Here is a 13127-nt window from a genome sequence, read left to right as displayed (position 1 = left end):
TAATTGACTAGTTCGCTGTAGACCTCGGTGCGGGAGCCGGGATGTGAAACATTGAAAGTCAGAGCAAAGCCGAGAGAAAATGCTAATTTGTTTCCACCTCCGGTTTCGAGGATTACTCACCATTTACAGCATCTCCTGTGAATCCATTTAAGATTTTAATTACTGGTAAGCAAATACTTATGTGTTTTACCTTTCTAAGAAGCGCCGTCCAGGGGTTTCCATGGCGCCCAGCTGCTTGATGATTCTGCTGGGAGAGCACCTTGAGAACTCCACACGCATGAAAAATCAAATCACATTAACACAGTCTATTAGGCGCTTGTCTCACTTAAACAGCAGGCTGCGGGTTACCGGCTTAAAGGGGAGCCCTAGTGAGGACTGGTGGTAGACAAAATAGAAAATGATCGATTTCCTTATAGATACACGTTTGAAATTCAATTTTGTTTTGCAAGAACAGTAATTAAAAGGCATGGAGACCAATACACATTGAATAGAGCAGGAAACACCACACTGTCTCCAATGAAGGCTGTGAAAGGTGAGTAGATGGATTCAAAGGCCCTGGTTTGTGGTGTCAAGAATTTATTATTATAAATCAAAGTGTTCATGATTTCCCACCTCAATTGCACTCACACAGCAGTTTTACAGAAACCAATTAACCTACCAGCATGTCTTGGGACTGTGAAAGGAAAGTGGAGAGCCTGGAGCAAAACCTGCGAGAGCACAGGAAGAACATACAAGCTCCGTGCAGAATGCACCCTGGGAATCGAGCCCAGAGCCCCTGCACTGCTGTGCCACCCTCAACTGAGAGCAGTGCCGCCAAACTCAGATTACACTCCAATACAGAGGTGGGATTTATCAGGACACACCACTTTTTTAAGCTTGTTTTAAGTACAATAGATCTGTTGTTATCCAATCTCCCTTTATTATGGTTATACTGAAGTATTGTCTTATTGACATGTACCTCATGGGTACATTAGGGCCTGAGATTTCTTTATGAGGTCATTTAACATTCAGTCATTTAACATTTTCTGTTGAATTTGAACATTCTTAACCTGCCACTATGTGTGTGATTAATTAGCGAAAGAAAAGAAAGTGTTTTATATTAGGAAGCAGTTTCTAAACAGTATATGGCACATAGTCATACTGTAGATAAGAAGACTGAGCACAAAAATAAGTATAGAAGCCAGGTCAGTTTATTCTTTTATCAAATAATAATTTGTATTGACTGTTACTCAAAGCACTTAATTGGCACCTCAGTACCTGTGTGAGCTACTATCGCCCTACTCCCCACCTCGCAACCTTCGATCTTCTAATTCTGATCTCCTAACTGTCCCCAAGCCCGTTAACGCACTATGGGTGCCAGGGCCTGCTCCTGTTATGCCTCAAAGCTCTGGAACTCTCTCCCCAAGGATATCAGAGAGTCACCTTCTCCTAACTCCTTCAAATCCAGACCCAAAACCTTCTTCTTTAGAAGGTCCTTTACTTAACTGCTTCTGTTTTTTATCCCTCTGCTCCTACTATATTTAGTACACCCATCTACTGTCTCTCCTCATTGTGCATATGTTATATTTTAATTTTATTTTTTTACTTTTGTTTTTGTCATTCTGTAAAGTGCTTTGAGAAGCCACCTTTAAAGGTGCTATATAAAATAAAGTTTATTATTATTAATTTTATCAAGTAAACAAATTAATCTAAACAGAGAACTCAGTAGATTAGTTATGAAGATTATGCCAGATTACATTTTTGTTCCTTACCAGTAATTTACTGCTGTCTAGTTTCCGCTAACTTTCTGTGATGCGTTCTTATCCTTCAGTTCTTGACGTAACTGTGAAAGTGCAGAGTAAGTTTTATAGTGATTAAAACATTTACCTCCACTTTGATTCTTTTTAAGTGACCACCAGATGGAAGTTGGAGGATTTCAGTAAAAAACAGTGAGAGCACTAGTCTAGGAGTCCCAGAACAAACTTTAAATCTATGTTTTTGGTTTGGTTTTTAGTCTTGCGTGATTACCTTATTATGATGGTTCACTTAATGATTATGGTCCCAAATGCCTGTCTTTGACAATTCCAGGGTAAACTGTTGCTGATCTTTTTGTCCCTGGGATTATTTATAAGACTTTTTCAGAGTGCCGCACGGAGACTTCACACAACTCGTCAACTTGTGAAGGAACAGACGTTTGCAACATAATTTTACCCTAATCACTACTTCAAAACTGCAAGCAGTGATCACCAGTTATATTTTCCAACAAACTAGATATAACAACCAGGATCATGTTTTGACCAGGAGGACCAAGAATAACATGTAAGATATGACATTTCAAAACGCCTTTAAAGTTTGACCTGCACAAAAAGAGGTGTTTTTTTCCCAACATCCCATGAAATCACTTGCTTTATGTAACTGCGTGCTCCTACTCTTATCATAGTAAAAGAAAAGGGACAGAGTTGTGTTTTATTAAGTTTTACAAACAGACTATTTGCTCTGTCATTACGGATATTTATTTGCACAGATACAGATACACAGTATGCTTTGGCCAACAGCACACTTTCCACTGGCAAGAATCTACACAAATGAGCTACAGACTGTAGGATTGCCCTTAGTTTTCTCCTAATGCAGGGAAACTAACGGAAGTGAAAGAGGAGCCTATGAGTTTTATTTTAAAAATGCTTCAATGCTTCTTTTAATTAGAAATCTGTTAATGCTTGACGTGATTGCAATCGACTACTTTTAATTAAAATGCAAATTCAGGCAGGATGTAATTGTTGCAAAGAAAGCTTATATCCCAGTGGTAAGGGGATTTAATTAATGGATGTACTCCAAGAATAAATAGTGCACAGCGTCTGTTAGACGTGTACAAATTTCCATGTACTTACACAGAAATTTGTATGTGATTGTATGTGCAACTTGATATATTGTTCTTAAAAGCCAATGTAGGAGATTTGCTAAACAGATTATTTAAACACATAAACATAAAAGATTTACTGCTTCAGTGCATGCACATTGAGCTGCTTGACTGGAATGCATGTTTGCTTTATTGCTTTAATGTTGTAATTACAGTTCCTACAAATGAAGCTTTTTTAAACCAGGGTTACTCCCCCAGTCCAGTCCTCCCCAAGAGACATTCTAATGAGCTGATTTTACTCTCAGCTGCTCACAAAATGGAAGGAATGATTGTGACACTTTGTCTATTACAGTTACAAAGAGTTCAGCATTGATCCAAAAGAATCTCTTTCCACCCCTGAAAGCCAATATGTACCTTTAAATTAGTGAGATGAACATTCATTCTGGTGAACTATGCCTCAGAGTTGTCATGCCCTATAAACCCAATTAAAATCATCAGTGCGTCGGTACACATTCCAGCACTAAAGATCTGTACCATTAAAATTGATTATGCATTCAGGTTAACTCACACCTCCTAAGTTTCTCACTGGTGAAAGTCTAAAGCATATTAAAATGCAATATATATATGAGAGTAAAAAAAAGTATAAAAATATATACTCGAGCCACAGACAACATTAATCAAAATGTGATTCATTTCTCACATCTCCATAAAATGACAAATATGTCCAAGTTTTATATGAACATCAACAAAAATATATTATTTTCAAGTTATTTATTTAGTGATTGTAGACTTCTGCAATATATTACAGTTAATGAGGAACGGATTAATCTATTAGAGTCTGCAGAGGAAGGATCTTTGTAGGAAACCAACATGCACAGCAGTGATTTACAGCAGCACTGATGATACGCGCCTGATTTCGCTTTCAAAAGCAATACACATTTTATGTGCAAAAGACCCCCCTCCAATCCAAACCATCATTAATAGCAGGTAGAAACATTTCAAACAAAATCAGATTACTGGGTGGGGAAAAGGATCATAGATACAGCAGTAAAAGGCATATAGATATCAGTGAAGTATACAATAACCAGTCACAGTCATTCCAAGATTAAGGCTGATAGAATCTACCTGTAATGTAGGAAACTCACACTGTACAGGAAGACAGCATGCATTAATTTACAATATACAGCTCATGACACGTAGATATGCAGTTGGAACACAAGATATTGGTCATAAGCAGGTTAGTCAAGGGTTAGTCGATGAAAATAAATAACTGTTGTGTACATAATACAGTTGTTAATACAGAATTACCTAAAAATAACACTCATTTCAGGTTGGAAAAAATAACTCTGTCCCTGGCTCTCTCACTCTTTTACTGACTTGTAAGTCCCATTAGCGAAGGTTAGAAAAAGAGGTCAGTTGAACAATGGCCATGGATGTGTTTCTGTATACAATATACTCAATCATTTCATTGAAAACACAGCCTCCATGCACCACTCCAGAACCCACAGGGTAGATCCCAATTCTACAATTAAATTAACACCTCATTGGAAAGGTTCATCTTAACTATAGAAAAGGTTTCTCTCTTTTAAAAGTTCAATTTAGGGTTCATGTAGTTATTATCAGGACCTTTTGTGAATTACTGCCACTTCTTGGGTGGACAGGGATTGTGCTTTTAGTTTTTTAGCTTTTAAATAGTCTCACTGCGAGATGCTCCAACATGCTGCTGGCTCATGGCACTGAGACTTACTGGTAGTTTATAGCCCTGGGCTGCCAAAAACCTGCGATCCATTTCTGTCTGGGAAAAGCTGAGACCCCTCCTGTTTATAGCTCAGCAGTGCACTTCTCTGAGAAACCTAACAGATAAGGTCACTTCAGGCTGGCTGCCACAGTCTCACTATCTTCTGGGTCATTTGCACAGCAGATTTAGCTCATAACAGCACTGGTTGCATTTGTAAAAACTACACTTGGCCAGTAGTTCGATTTTTCACTTCTCAAAAACTACTTCAGTGTAAAAATATTTCTCAATACTCCTATAAGACTTTGGTTATTGTGATGACTTCTATCCCTTGTGTTAAGCTCCTTGCATAAACATATAATACAGAGGTTTTTTTTTACTTCTTGTTGGATTCATAATAGTATTAACATAATTATATTCAGTGGCACTTATCCCTGCTTTTTAAATTACATTCATGTATTGTTTCAAACTGCTGATAATGAAAATATCCTATTTATTTTTCCATACAGCATTTCAAATACCCTCCTTTTTTGTTATTTCAGCTTTCATTTAATGAATGTTCTGCTATGTGACTCTTGTTATTAAAGCAAGGGTAAGTGCTTCTTATTTTAAACCATGAAACAGGAGGGATTAATTAGTGCTCTGTTGAATCCCAGTAGGCCTTACCCTGGCCATATGGAGCAGAGTCACAGATATTTGGCTTTAGAATTCTTCAGCAATGTACTCGTCTAGTTCTCATAAAATTCATTTATCCCAAGAGACAGCCAAAATGACCAGAAAAAGCTCGTTCTGCACTTTGATCATGAGAGCAAAGTTTAGCTGCATGTCTGAGAGGCGCAAAATGCTCTTCGTCACAGATGTACAAGCAAGATAAAACACAGGACAGATTTTACACTGCTCTGGTCAATCAAGACTAAGTATTAATAATGTATTTGTCTGGCACTTTTATCCAAAGTGACTTACAAAGGTTATAAACACATTTTGTGTTACATTGTATCAATGTATTCAGCTGGTTTGCTCGAGCAGTCTGGGCAAAGTACCCTGCTCAAGGGCACTGCAGCAGTATCCTCACCTGAGGTTTGCTAAAAACACCTGAGCCTGCTGTCCTGAGTCCCTGCTACTCACTCCACACCAAGATACTGCTACAGGACTGTAGGGTCTCAACTGTTAATGTTGCTCACATGGAGCTCAGGCTGCTAGTTGTTGGTTTAAGTTCAGGCTGTGGCATATGCTGACTGTGTGATTGGCCTGAATGGGCCAGAGGTCTTCTGCTCCCTGGGCATCTGTGAGCTTGAGATGCTGTCAGTGAGCACAGCATCACACCTGTAGTCTCTGAAAGCTCAGTGTAGCTGTGAGTCACTGTGGAGCTCTCAGTGTGCAAAATGACTAAGAGCACAGAAGAACACAGGCATCACTCCCCCCATGCTTGTCCAAATGTGGAAACCAAGCTGAGCAAAACTGTCAATTCCAAATTGGGAGAGCACAAAAAATAAAATATAAGCCAATTTCAGATTTTCAAAATATATTTTATGGGTTTCCAAGCCGAGGGGTACGCTGGATGAGTAGGAAGGCCCTGCTCATGCACTGCTCCTGATTTCTGGCTCTGTCCTTGTGGGATTGCATGTTCTTCTGTGTCCTCTGGTTTTCCCCCACAGTCCAGGGACATGGTGTCTGGTGTGTGTGAGTGCGCCCTGCGGTGGCTCAGCCCTGGACTGGCTCTCTGAGCCTGCTGGGCTGGGCTCTGGCTCACCAGCACCCTGTATGAAGCAAACGGTTACTGGAAATGGAAGAACGGATGTGTATTTCGAAATGCAGCACCAAACAAATATATATGTTTCACCCCCTTTCCCTTGTTCATTCTATACTGTAGTAAGGACATACTTAAAAAATGCTTTCCTTTGTTTCCTCCTCACTGGAAGCATTTAGGTTTTCAAGGGCAGGCAACTCTAAAACCTCTCAAGCTTGTTATATTATATGCCATAGACATTTCCACGGTCCCCCGTTGCTCCACTCATCCGATAACTGGCTGAGGTTTTTCTCCTTACACTGCTAGGGCCCCCTGGGGGTGCTTGAAAACCATGCAACACCTCCTAAGCTCTTTTTCCTTACTTGTCAAAACCTTACCTGCTCACCCCAAAGAATCAGTCTGTTTTATCAAGCTAGCAGGGGATGTTTTACAGCCCTGAATAAATCACTGTTTGCTATCATGACATACGTCTAGTGACGGCTTATTAAAAAGAACACAAAAAGTACAGAACTATAAAATTGCAAGTGATTTTGAGAGCTGTGAAGCATGTCCCCATCCACTTTAATGGGGTGCTAGAACTGCAAGTGACATGGCAACTAGCAATGGCAAATATGAAATTTGGAGCCCGTCGGCCCCACGGGTTTTTGAAGGAGAGCAGTTAGCTCTTACTCAGAGCCTTCCCTGGAATCTGTGATGAGCTGGTACTGTATGAGCTGGTCACTTGCGCCTGTGAGGTGCTGAAGTCTGAAACAAGCCTGGGTGTGAGGAGCATGCCCAACAGTCATCGAACAGGAGTGGTTCACACTAAGGGGTTGTGTTTCTCCAAGCACTTGCTGGCCTGATGTGGGCAGGAAAATCATCACATTGTTCTCAGAACGTGAAAGGAAGGTCGTGCACCACTATCATATATGCAGGAATGACAGATGTTAGTGGTGCTGTGTAGACCGATACATGCCTTGTTTAATTGTTAGCTGGCAAAATGTGTTTAGACAGCAGGAGTTTTCTGTTATGTCCATCATCGGTTTTCTAAGTGCTTTGTCCAACGGTCACAGGGCAGGGTACACCCTTGATGGGACACCAGTCCTTCGCAGGTGTTAAAAAAAGAGAAAATAAAAAATTGTTGTTAGGTGGTAAATGTTGTTGTGCAGAAACTCCACCGTCACTTATATTCATCTCCCTGGCACTAAAAATATAACTGTAAAGTTGGGAGATAATTAGGTGAGCCATTTTTGAGCAGGAGGTGTTTGGTTGATGGGTGTTCCTGAAGAAGATTTCTGATCCATTGCAAGTGTAAAAATCATCATAGTTACATTTCAGGTGCTAATTTTAAAGGGCTTTGGTTTTTTGTAGAAGTGTGAAAGTTTCCAATGTAGTCGGTGCATCAGTTCTTTGAAAGCATTTTCGAGTACTGTCAAGCCAAAATCCTGATAGATTCAGGACCGCAATTTGTGTCACAGTTTAATGGCTTGTTTGTGCCAGTATAACTGCCTAGTGTCAAGCTGCCAGTCGGCACAGCCTTCAAACATGAGCAGTCAAACATGGGCTGAAACCCTTCCAACCGCTGTAGCCTTCCCTCTCCCTGTTACTTTGGAGTCTAATAAATGAAAATAATTTTTACTTAAGATGGCAAATAGTATGAACCTATAAAATAATGTAATGGTGATTATGGGCTATAAGATATGACATATAGTAGATTAAAATAAAAGAATGTGGTTTTGTAGAAATAAAAAATAGCAGTGCATGTTGATTTGAGCAGCTGTCAGAAATATACAGTTCTTTGTGACAGTTACAATGGTTTACAAAAAAGTCTTCATGTCCTTGTACCACATCTCTGCCCCCGTTGCATTTTCGCAAGGGAAACTATATTTGTACTACATTGTATTTTTGTCTCGCTGCTGGAATATGCATTTACAGCAGCCTTAAAGCCTTTATTTTGTGTCAGAGTCCATTACACCGAATGTCTATAGCAGTGCAGTCTCCAGCAGGAAACTTTCATAAAGCGACATGAATACGATAGACTGCGCTCCAGCTAAAGCTCGTCAAGCACAAGTTGTCTGCGTTACTGAAGGAAGGTAGCTTCAGGTTAGCCTGCGCTGCCACCTAAAGGACAGAACAGGAACTGCTCTTTTTTCAGGTTTAGTGTTCTGCAGAGGTGCTTTATCACCAGATACATAGAAAATCTCAACACTTTGATTACTGCCTGTAAATAGAGCATCCATCAAACGACTATAAAGCTATCGCCTGTTTTACTCTTGTAGAGAACGAGTGACCTGAACTTCACAAGCGTTATTTGGGGAATATCAACGCTGCGACATGGGTAATTCGGTGATATTAGCTTCATCCAATGCCAGGCTACGTCCACTTAGTCATGCGCTGACATAATGTGACGATTTCCACCCTCAAGGCGCGGAATAACATCCCAGACAGCTTCACGAGCCACGTCCGGGGAATGACGAGTATTCGGGCCAAATTGCTTTGTTAACATGGTTTACCTTGGAGAGCCCGTGCCTACTAAACGTTTTAAGACACAAATCCAATCCAAACATCTAATCCGTAAAATGCGGGTAGATGGCACGTGAATGTCGAACTGCAGTAAAACTGACAAGGAATTAATTTCCGCAAAAGAGGAAACTCTTGATTTTCCAGGCAGTAGCATTCGAAACTGAAAAAAATAAAACTTCTGAGTGAAGGGTGATTGATACTAGTAAGTGGCCATCGTCCTATTATATGGCGAAATAATTCGCAGTGTATTGCTACGTTTATCATAAAACCTAGGACAGGGCTGATGTTGATGCTGAGTGATACCAGATACCAGGCTCTGTACAGGTGCATCTCAGGCCCCACAGTCCCTGAGTGATCGTAGCCTCCGGTGTGTTTTCGGAAAAGCGCACCCGGCGCGGAACAGATGCGCTGAGCTCCCTGCCGTCTCAAACCGTGCGTCGTCCCCAGCCTGTCTCAGACCGACCAGCGCTTTTAGGAGAAGAGGCAGCGGCCCTGAAAACAGAGCTATGGAGACACAGGAGCAGTTGGTGCTAAACAGCCGACACTGGCACAGCAACAGCAAGTGACCGGGAGTGGTTAAAAGGACAGACACCCAACTGTCCCGTCGACAAATAAGATAAAATAAGATCACTTTATTAGCAATATACAATTTCTTGCATTAGGAGTATCGTATTTGAACATTCCACAGAATTAATTGGAATTCGTCTGTTTTTTATTTCATTAGATATCAATTTAACCACCGAGACGTAATTTTAACTTCGCAGTTGTGCCTCGGAAGACTTAAGATTAACACGTTTGAGATGAAGCACAAACCCTTTCCAGGGTGTGCCTTTAAATTTCCGAAGACATTTAACATCCCGTTTGTGCAGTCAGGAAAGGTTATTTGATTAATTAAAACGCCGTTTGGAACATATTTCAGAATAAAGAACATTTAAATACTTCACTGCGGACAGCAGCGTTAACATCTTTCTTCACCGAATTAATCAGGTCTGAGAAGCGAGGAGAGGCTGTGTCTCATCAGTCCTGGGATCGGATACCTGAAAGCGAAACAGCGTTGTTGGTGTAAATGCTGTTAGTGGATCAATCTGTGCGAGGTATTTCTAAATGTCCAGATCAACTCCCTAGGAGCTGCCATTGTATGAGGCATTCAGTCCTCAATATTAAAGATCCCGCGGAACCGTTAATACGATTTCGCAAACTCTGCCACCCTGGCTAAATTGCATTTTGGGATTGCACAATGTGGCCTCCCTAAACTCCCCCTTTAATTCAACTGCTGAAGTAATTTCTCACGTCTCCAGCTGATGGGCTGTGCAGTGGGCCAGCTGGAGCAGAATAGCGGCTGCACCTCAGCGGTGCTTGACCTGGGTTCCCTCCTTTTGCGTACAGTGCTTTAGGAGTCTTTGTGAGCAAGGTGCTGTAATGCAATTTATAATAATAGCGTCTGTTAATGATTCAGATTGCTTGTGTTCCTTGTATCCTTACTATTGGGGGAAAAAAACAATAGAGGTGGAACTCCATTTGGAAATATCAGGACAGTAATTATTTGTGTTTTTTTAAGGAATGGGATTTGTACTGTGTCTGCATGTTCCCTTGCTTTCGTATCAAAGGCGACAGGAAGGAGGAATCCCTCCTCCCGTGCGGGTTTAATACAACGCGAAAAACGAAGATCAGCAGTATCAAGTTCTGTTTTATTTTCTTTCTTGAGACTAGGAAAGTAACAAAATTTACAGCTTTGCCCTTTCGCAGAATAGTGGAAGGATTAAAAAAAAGTTTAAAGAGGGAGAAAGTTTAAGGTGACAGCGCCTCTAAAACGGGGTTTTAACAGTTTTGGCCCTGGTGGTTCGCCTGGCGGCAGCCATTCCGATGTGGTGCCCTGCCACACCTGTCAGCATTTTACACCAGAAGCGGCTAATCTCCCTCCCGGAGAGATCTGCTAATTAGAAACATCATCGCTACAGAGGTCCATATTACCTTTCAGCGATAACCTGAGCACATTGAGCCGAAACATTTTTAATCCCTTCCTTGGAACATAAAATACTGCCTTATATGTGCAAGTTCATCGTTGTTTGTAGGGGGGCAAGTTCAAGGAGTTCTTGTAAACTGTGCTCGGAGGCAGTCTTCCCCGTGTGCCTTCAATTACACCCTTTTCAAGGTTATTGCTGCCGTCTCTGGTTTTTATTACTGTTCTAAACCAGAAGAATCCTCTTAGGCGAAATCTGCTAGCAGAGGTGGTTGCTTGGGATGTGCTGATACCTGGAGCACATCTGGACAGTGGGGTAGCATGGGGAGCTGTAATAATCATTACAGGCGGAATGACATCTCTATTGTGAAGTGAGCTCTAACCTTTTAAATATAGACGGATCAGTTTTAAAGCTGATTGCAATGGCAGGCTTCAGGTATTTTGCAGAAGTCTGGTGTCCAAAACGACAGCTAAGACATAATTAGGAAGTCTTCGTGAACCGTGTCCGTGTGTACGTTTTTCTTTCTCGTTGTTATCAGGGTTGCTAAACCATGCAGGGGTGTATCTCTTGAACATGCACTTCATGGCTCATTCTCTGGTAACCTCTAACCATGAAAGGCAAATTAATTTAGTCGGGGCCCTAATCAAATTTTTCTTTTAATAGTCAAGGGGCTTTTGTTGCATGTCAGCAATTATGTTCTCTAATTCTCTCAGCAATACAATAAAAAATTATGGGGAGGCTGGAGCTCAAGACGGGGGACCTGAGGCACACACTGTGCTGCAAAGCAATGTTTCATGTAATTTTTACATAGTTAGCCTCAGTAGGCTCTGACGTTACAATAAAGCCCAAATAGCTCCCAACACGTATTACAAGATATGAAATAACGCTTTATGTTTGTGCTCACAGTAGGAATGGCTATGGCTTTGTTGGTCATACTGTGCGAGAAACCGGTGTATTTCTGTTTGTTTCCCACTTCTGACGGGCCACATGTTAAAGCTTGCTTCTAATCCATTACAAGGTTATCGGGTTCAGATTGTACTGAAACAGAAAAAAACTGCTTACTAAAAGCCTATGGAGAGGATGAATAACTTTTGGTAGCCTTAAGCCTCAGATCTCAGTGGAAGTGAACTGGAGGAAGGCGAAGAGGTAGACTGGTATCTGACTATCCTTTCTGAAATCGTCTGTCTTCAAAACTTGCCATTTCTGTGCATCGTCTAATGGCTGCTATCAGTATCTGCCATGTTTTGAAGGATAGTGGCCCACTAGACTGAACTTGGCTATCTGGCTGAGGACTGCTCATTGAGTAGTCACAGAGTACCTTTGTAAGTTGCTTACAGTACATGCTCCAAACAAAATGTCTTGGAAAAGTCCTGTTTTAATTCACAAAGAGTAATCAGCTAAAAACTGCTACGCAGTTGTTATGTTGTACTGTTACTCTGTTTATATGCTCCTCTAAAATCTTTTTCTGCCTTTGTTTACTCAAATCTCTCTTAGTATGTCATTTCGAAGAGGTTAATGCATTTAATTTGAGTGCTGCACACCTGTAAGGATTATCAACGAAGTCTACCAATACACGTTTAGACTATATTTATCTGTATTCCCACTATTGACTTCTAAACCGAAAGTTCCTTGATTTTAATTGGTGCTCTGCTGCTGCAGGACCAAAGCATGTGTCTAAACAGGTTTTCACAATTTTAATCCAACTGCAAAAGTAAAAGAATTGTCATTCGCGATGGGTAAATTCATATACTTCATATAGCATGGACTGTCAAAAATGTTTCTTCCAAGGAAGACAGTGTACATCCCATTTGATTAAACTTATCGGATACTGACAGAAAAAAGCTTAATGCCCTGTCCATCAGCAAATTAAAAAGCATACAGAAGCAGATCTCTGAGAAGTCCTGGAAAATCATGTGTATGCGTGTATTTGCTGTAGTATGTGTGTAAATAATTGACATAGAAATGAAGCTTCTAAGAGCCTATACAGCGTAAAACCTTTTTTTTTCCTTTTTCCTGGAAAAGCACGACTGTATACAGTACAGTATAGCTGTAAAAGGTCAAAGGCAGCACTGTTGAATTATATATTTATGTGTTTATTTAACCTCTTCCATACCATTGCTCTGCTCTCACCCTTTTTCAATTCATGTTGCCTTTTACCTCCGAGGAATTCAAATCAGTAACGTCCGTGTAAATATTGCAGTGAAACTGAAAACGTCGCTTAATCCACTAACTGCACAATCTGGAGTCAGACTGTGTTCCAAGAAATTAAATACAATTTTCCTCTGTGTGTTTACAATTTCACTACCACCTGCAGATACATGGGAAACCTGCATTTAAGCTCTTCCT

At 40.7% G+C, this 13127-nt stretch overlaps 1 protein-coding gene across 1 annotated transcript in view; it reads right to left on the bottom strand.

Moving 5' to 3' along the window:
• The window catches only part of diaph2 (diaphanous-related formin 2), a 491250-nt gene extending 491039 nt beyond the window's left edge, over nucleotides 1–211 (bottom strand). The window contains exon 1 of the mRNA XM_015351699.2: nucleotides 191–211. The gene's annotated coding sequence lies outside the window, so the exon portion shown is untranslated. The remainder of the gene's footprint in view (nucleotides 1–190) is intronic.
• Nucleotides 212–13127: the final 12916 nt, after the last annotated feature.

The sequence above is a fragment of the Lepisosteus oculatus genome, chromosome 8 (assembly GCF_040954835.1).
Source record: "Lepisosteus oculatus isolate fLepOcu1 chromosome 8, fLepOcu1.hap2, whole genome shotgun sequence".
NCBI lineage: Eukaryota > Metazoa > Chordata > Actinopteri > Semionotiformes > Lepisosteidae > Lepisosteus > Lepisosteus oculatus.
This window is presented reverse-complemented; position numbering and strand designations above follow the sequence as displayed.